This window comes from Thunnus maccoyii, chromosome 24, assembly GCF_910596095.1.
Source record: "Thunnus maccoyii chromosome 24, fThuMac1.1, whole genome shotgun sequence".
In the NCBI taxonomy this organism is placed as follows: Eukaryota; Metazoa; Chordata; class Actinopteri; order Scombriformes; family Scombridae; genus Thunnus; species Thunnus maccoyii.
The window spans coordinates 17,995,639-18,000,638 of record NC_056556.1 but is presented as its reverse complement, the minus strand read 5'-3'; the positions used below and the strand labels follow the sequence as shown (position 1 = coordinate 18,000,638).

The 5,000-nt window shown below is 57.5% G+C and overlaps 14 non-coding genes across 14 annotated transcripts in view; all 14 read left to right on the top strand.

Annotated features, from left to right (window-relative positions):
* LOC121892626 overlaps positions 1–88 on the top strand; it is a 119-nt gene extending 31 nt beyond the window's left edge. The window contains exon 1 of the ribosomal RNA XR_006094599.1: positions 1–88. This exon is cut by the window's left edge and continues 31 nt beyond it. This is a non-coding gene — a ribosomal RNA (5S ribosomal RNA).
* Positions 89–374: 286 nt separating this feature from the next.
* LOC121892596 lies at positions 375–493 on the top strand. Its single transcript, XR_006094570.1, has one exon. It is a non-coding gene; the product is annotated as a 5S ribosomal RNA (ribosomal RNA).
* Positions 494–747: 254 nt separating this feature from the next.
* Positions 748–866, top strand: LOC121892600. Its single transcript, XR_006094574.1, has one exon. It is a non-coding gene; the product is annotated as a 5S ribosomal RNA (ribosomal RNA).
* A 224-nt stretch (positions 867–1,090) lies between these two features.
* On the top strand, positions 1,091–1,209 carry LOC121892625. Its single transcript, XR_006094598.1, has one exon. It is a non-coding gene; the product is annotated as a 5S ribosomal RNA (ribosomal RNA).
* A 254-nt stretch (positions 1,210–1,463) lies between these two features.
* LOC121892624 lies at positions 1,464–1,582 on the top strand. Its single transcript, XR_006094597.1, has one exon. It is a non-coding gene; the product is annotated as a 5S ribosomal RNA (ribosomal RNA).
* Positions 1,583–1,868: 286 nt separating this feature from the next.
* LOC121892594 lies at positions 1,869–1,987 on the top strand. Its single transcript, XR_006094569.1, has one exon. It is a non-coding gene; the product is annotated as a 5S ribosomal RNA (ribosomal RNA).
* Positions 1,988–2,241: 254 nt separating this feature from the next.
* LOC121892599 lies at positions 2,242–2,360 on the top strand. The gene has a single exon (XR_006094573.1). It is a non-coding gene; the product is annotated as a 5S ribosomal RNA (ribosomal RNA).
* Positions 2,361–2,584: 224 nt separating this feature from the next.
* On the top strand, positions 2,585–2,703 carry LOC121892588. Its single transcript, XR_006094562.1, has one exon. It is a non-coding gene; the product is annotated as a 5S ribosomal RNA (ribosomal RNA).
* A 256-nt stretch (positions 2,704–2,959) lies between these two features.
* On the top strand, positions 2,960–3,078 carry LOC121893388. The gene has a single exon (XR_006095294.1). It is a non-coding gene; the product is annotated as a 5S ribosomal RNA (ribosomal RNA).
* A 224-nt stretch (positions 3,079–3,302) lies between these two features.
* Positions 3,303–3,421, top strand: LOC121893276. The gene has a single exon (XR_006095187.1). It is a non-coding gene; the product is annotated as a 5S ribosomal RNA (ribosomal RNA).
* Positions 3,422–3,707: 286 nt separating this feature from the next.
* On the top strand, positions 3,708–3,826 carry LOC121892718. Its single transcript, XR_006094686.1, has one exon. It is a non-coding gene; the product is annotated as a 5S ribosomal RNA (ribosomal RNA).
* A 254-nt stretch (positions 3,827–4,080) lies between these two features.
* Positions 4,081–4,199, top strand: LOC121893275. Its single transcript, XR_006095186.1, has one exon. It is a non-coding gene; the product is annotated as a 5S ribosomal RNA (ribosomal RNA).
* Positions 4,200–4,455: 256 nt separating this feature from the next.
* On the top strand, positions 4,456–4,574 carry LOC121893387. The gene has a single exon (XR_006095293.1). It is a non-coding gene; the product is annotated as a 5S ribosomal RNA (ribosomal RNA).
* Positions 4,575–4,798: 224 nt separating this feature from the next.
* LOC121893274 lies at positions 4,799–4,917 on the top strand. Its single transcript, XR_006095185.1, has one exon. It is a non-coding gene; the product is annotated as a 5S ribosomal RNA (ribosomal RNA).
* The last annotated feature ends 83 nt before the right edge of the window (positions 4,918–5,000 follow it).

Below are 5,000 nucleotides of genomic sequence, written 5' to 3'. Positions count from 1 at the left end.
ATCTCGTCTGATCTCAGAAGCTAAGCAGGGTCGGGCCTGGTTAGTACTTGGATGGGAGACCGCCTGGGAATACCAGGTGCTGTAAGCTTTCTCACTTTTCTCCACAAGCGCCCGCCCGCCGTGTTTAACGTAGGGATCCTCTCTCTTGTTTTCCTCCGTGTCTGTGCAGAACTGTGCGCGGGAGTCCCACTCTGGTATTTCTCCGACGGAGGAATGTATCGGAACGCTCTCCCCGCAGCTGCCGCCTGGGTGTTGAAGGCGCGTCTGACGAGCGACATCCCTAAAAGGCCCATGCGTGGTACCTTGGACAGCTTAAAAGGCCCATGCGTGGTACCTTGGACAGCTTAAAAGGCCCATGCGTGGTACCTTGGACAGCTTACGGCCATACCACCCTGAACACGCCCGATCTCGTCTGATCTCGGAAGCTAAGCAGGGTCGGGCCTGGTTAGTACTTGGATGGGAGACCGCCTGGGAATACCAGGTGCTGTAACCTTTCTCACTTTTCTCCACAAGCGCCCGCCCGCCGTGTTTAACGTAGGGATCCTCTCTCTTGTTTTCCTCCGTGTCTGTGCAGAACTGTGCGCGGGAGTCCCACTCTGGTATTTCTCCGACGGAGGAATGGATCGGAACGCTCTCCCCGCAGCTGCCGCCTGGGTGTTGAAGGCGCGTCTGACGAGCGACATCCCTAAAAGGCCCATGCGTGGTACCTTGGACAGCTTAAAAGGCCCATGCGTGGTACCTTGGACAGCTTACGGCCATACCACCCTGAACACGCCCGATCTCGTCTGATCTCGGAAGCTACGCAGGGTAGGGCCTGGTTAGTACTTGGATGGGAGACCGCCTGGGAATACCAGGTGCTGTAAGCTTTTTCACTTTTCTCCACAAGCGCCCGCCCGCCGTGTTTAACGTAGGGATCCTCTCTCTTGTTTTCCTCCGTGTCTGTGCAGAACTGTGCGCGGGAGTCCCACTCTCTGGTATTTCTCCGACGGAGGAATGGATCGGAACGCTCTCCCCGCAGCTGCCGCCTGGGCGTTGAAGGCGCGTCTGACGAGCGACATCCCTAAAAGGCCCATGCGTGGTACCTTGGACAGCTTACGGCCATACCACCCTGAACACGCCCGATCTCGTCTGATCTCAGAAGCTAAGCAGGGTCGGGCCTGGTTAGTACTTGGATGGGAGACCGCCTGGGAATACCAGGTGCTGTAAGCTTTCTCACTTTTCTCCACAAGCGTCCGCCCGCCGTGTTTAACGTAGGGATCCTCTCTCTTGTTTTCCTCCGTGTCTGTGCAGAACTGTGCGCGGGAGTCCCACTCTGGTATTTCTCCGACGGAGGAATGTATCGGAACGCTCTCCCCGCAGCTGCCGCCTGGGTGTTGAAGGCGCGTCTGACGAGCGACATCCCTAAAAGGCCCATGCGTGGTACCTTGGACAGCTTAAAAGGCCCATGCGTGGTACCTTGGACAGCTTACGGCCATACCACCCTGAACACGCCCGATCTCGTCTGATCTCAGAAGCTAAGCAGGGTCGGGCCTGGTTAGTACTTGGATGGGAGACCGCCTGGGAATACCAGGTGCTGTAAGCTTTCTCACTTTTCTCCACAAGCGCCCGCCCGCCGTGTTTAACGTAGGGATCCTCTCTCTTGTTTTCCTCCGTGTCTGTGCAGAACTGTGCGCGGGAGTCCCACTCTGGTATTTCTCCGACGGAGGAATGTATCGGAACGCTCTCCCCGCAGCTGCCGCCTGGGTGTTGAAGGCGCGTCTGACGAGCGACATCCCTAAAAGGCCCATGCGTGGTACCTTGGACAGCTTAAAAGGCCCATGCGTGGTACCTTGGACAGCTTAAAAGGCCCATGCGTGGTACCTTGGACAGCTTACGGCCATACCACCCTGAACACGCCCGATCTCGTCTGATCTCGGAAGCTAAGCAGGGTCGGGCCTGGTTAGTACTTGGATGGGAGACCGCCTGGGAATACCAGGTGCTGTAACCTTTCTCACTTTTCTCCACAAGCGCCCGCCCGCCGTGTTTAACGTAGGGATCCTCTCTCTTGTTTTCCTCCGTGTCTGTGCAGAACTGTGCGCGGGAGTCCCACTCTGGTATTTCTCCGACGGAGGAATGGATCGGAACGCTCTCCCCGCAGCTGCCGCCTGGGTGTTGAAGGCGCGTCTGACGAGCGACATCCCTAAAAGGCCCATGCGTGGTACCTTGGACAGCTTAAAAGGCCCATGCGTGGTACCTTGGACAGCTTACGGCCATACCACCCTGAACACGCCCGATCTCGTCTGATCTCGGAAGCTACGCAGGGTAGGGCCTGGTTAGTACTTGGATGGGAGACCGCCTGGGAATACCAGGTGCTGTAAGCTTTTTCACTTTTCTCCACAAGCGCCCGCCCGCCGTGTTTAACGTAGGGATCCTCTCTCTTGTTTTCCTCCGTGTCTGTGCAGAACTGTGCGCGGGAGTCCCACTCTCTGGTATTTCTCCGACGGAGGAATGGATCGGAACGCTCTCCCCGCAGCTGCCGCCTGGGCGTTGAAGGCGCGTCTGACGAGCGACATCCCTAAAAGGCCCATGCGTGGTACCTTGGACAGCTTACGGCCATACCACCCTGAACAAGCCCGATCTCGTCTGATCTCGGAAGCTAAGCAGGGTCGGGCCTGGTTAGTACTTGGATGGGAGACCGCCTGGGAATACCAGGTGCTGTAAGCTTTTTCACTTTTCTCCACAAGCGCCCGCCCGCCGTGTTTAACGTAGGGATCCTCTCTCTTGTTTTCCTCCGTGTCTGTGCAGAACTGTGCGCGGGAGTCCCACTCTCTGGTATTTCTCCGACGGAGGAATGGATCGGAAGGCTCTCCCCGCAGCTGCCGCCTGGGCCTTGAAGGCGCGTCTGACGAGCGACATCCCTAAAAGGCCCATGCGTGGTACCTTGGACAACTTAAAAGGCCCATGCGTGGTACCTTGGACAGCTTACGGCCATACCACCCTGAACACGCCCGATCTCGTCTGATCTCGGAAGCCAAGCAGGGTCGGGCCTGGTTAGTACTTGGATGGGAGACCGCCTGGGAATACCAGGTGCTGTAAGCTTTTTCACTTTTCTCCACAAGCGCCCGCCCGCCGTGTTTAACGTAGGGATCCTCTCTCTTGTTTTCCTCCGTGTCTGTGCAGAACTGTGCGCGGGAGTTCCACTCTCTGGTATTTCTCCGACGGAGGAATGGATCGGAACGCTCTCCCCGCAGCTGCCGCCTGGGCGTTGAAGGCGCGTCTGACGAGCGACATCCCTAAAAGGCCCATGCGTGGTACCTTGGACAGCTTACGGCCATACCACCCTGAACACGCCCGATCTCGTCTGATCTCGGAAGCTAAGCAGGGTCGGGCCTGGTTAGTACTTGGATGGGAGACCGCCTGGGAATACCAGGTGCTGTAAGCTTTCTCACTTTTCTCCACAAGCGCCCGCCCGCCGTGTTTAACGTAGGGATCCTCTCTCTTGTTTTCCTCCGTGTCTGTGCAGAACTGTGCGCGGGAGTCCCACTCTGGTATTTCTCCGACGGAGGAATGTATCGGAACGCTCTCCCCGCAGCTGCTGCCTGAGTGTTGAAGGCGCGTCTGACGAGCGACATCCCTAAAAGGCCCATGCGTGGTACCTTGGACAGCTTAAAAGGCCCATGCGTGGTACCTTGGACAGCTTAAAAGGCCCATGCGTGGTACCTTGGACAGCTTACGGCCATACCACCCTGAACACGCCCGATCTCGTCTGATCTCGGAACCTAAGCAGGGTCGGGCCTGGTTAGTACTTGGATGGGAGACCGCCTGGGAATACCAGGTGCTGTAAGCTTTCTCACGTTTCTCCACATGCGCCCGCCCGCCGTGTTTAACGTAGGGATCCTCTCTCTTGTTTTCCTCTGTGTCTGTGCAGAAGTGTGCGCGGGAGTCCCACTCTGGTATTTCTCCGACGGAGGAATGGATCGGAACGCTCTCCCCGCAGCTGCCGCCTGGGTGTTGAAGGCGCGTCTGACGAGCGACATCCCTAAAAGGCCCATGCGTGGTACCTTGGACAGCTTAAAAGGCCCATGCGTGGTACCTTGGACAGCTTACGGCCATACCACCCTGAACACGCCCGATCTCGTCTGATCTCGGAAGCTAAGCAGGGTCGGGCCTGGTTAGTACTTGGATGGGAGACCGCCTGGGAATACCAGGTGCTGTAAGCTTTTTCACTTTTCTCCACAAGCGCCCGCCCGCCGTGTTTAACGTAGGGATCCTCTCTCTTGTTTTCCTCCGTGTCTGTGCAGAACTGTGCGCGGGAGTCCCACTCTCTGGTATTTCTCCGACGGAGGAATGGATCGGAAGGCTCTCCCCGCAGCTGCCGCCTGGGCCTTGAAGGCGCGTCTGACGAGCGACATCCCTAAAAGGCCCATGCGTGGTACCTTGGACAACTTAAAAGGCCCATGCGTGGTACCTTGGACAGCTTACGGCCATACCACCCTGAACACGCCCGATCTCGTCTGATCTCGGAAGCCAAGCAGGGTCGGGCCTGGTTAGTACTTGGATGGGAGACCGCCTGGGAATACCAGGTGCTGTAAGCTTTTTCACTTTTCTCCACAAGCGCCCGCCCGCCGTGTTTAACGTAGGGATCCTCTCTCTTGTTTTCCTCCGTGTCTGTGCAGAACTGTGCGCGGGAGTTCCACTCTCTGGTATTTCTCCGACGGAGGAATGGATCGGAACGCTCTCCCCGCAGCTGCCGCCTGGGCGTTGAAGGCGCGTCTGACGAGCGACATCCCTAAAAGGCCCATGCGTGGTACCTTGGACAGCTTACGGCCATACCACCCTGAACACGCCCGATCTCGTCTGATCTCGGAAGCTAAGCAGGGTCGGGCCTGGTTAGTACTTGGATGGGAGACCGCCTGGGAATACCAGGTGCTGTAAGCTTTCTCACTTTTCTCCACAAGCGCCCGCCCGCCGTGTTTAACGTAGGGATCCTCTCTCTTGTTTTCCTCCGTGTCTGTGCAGAA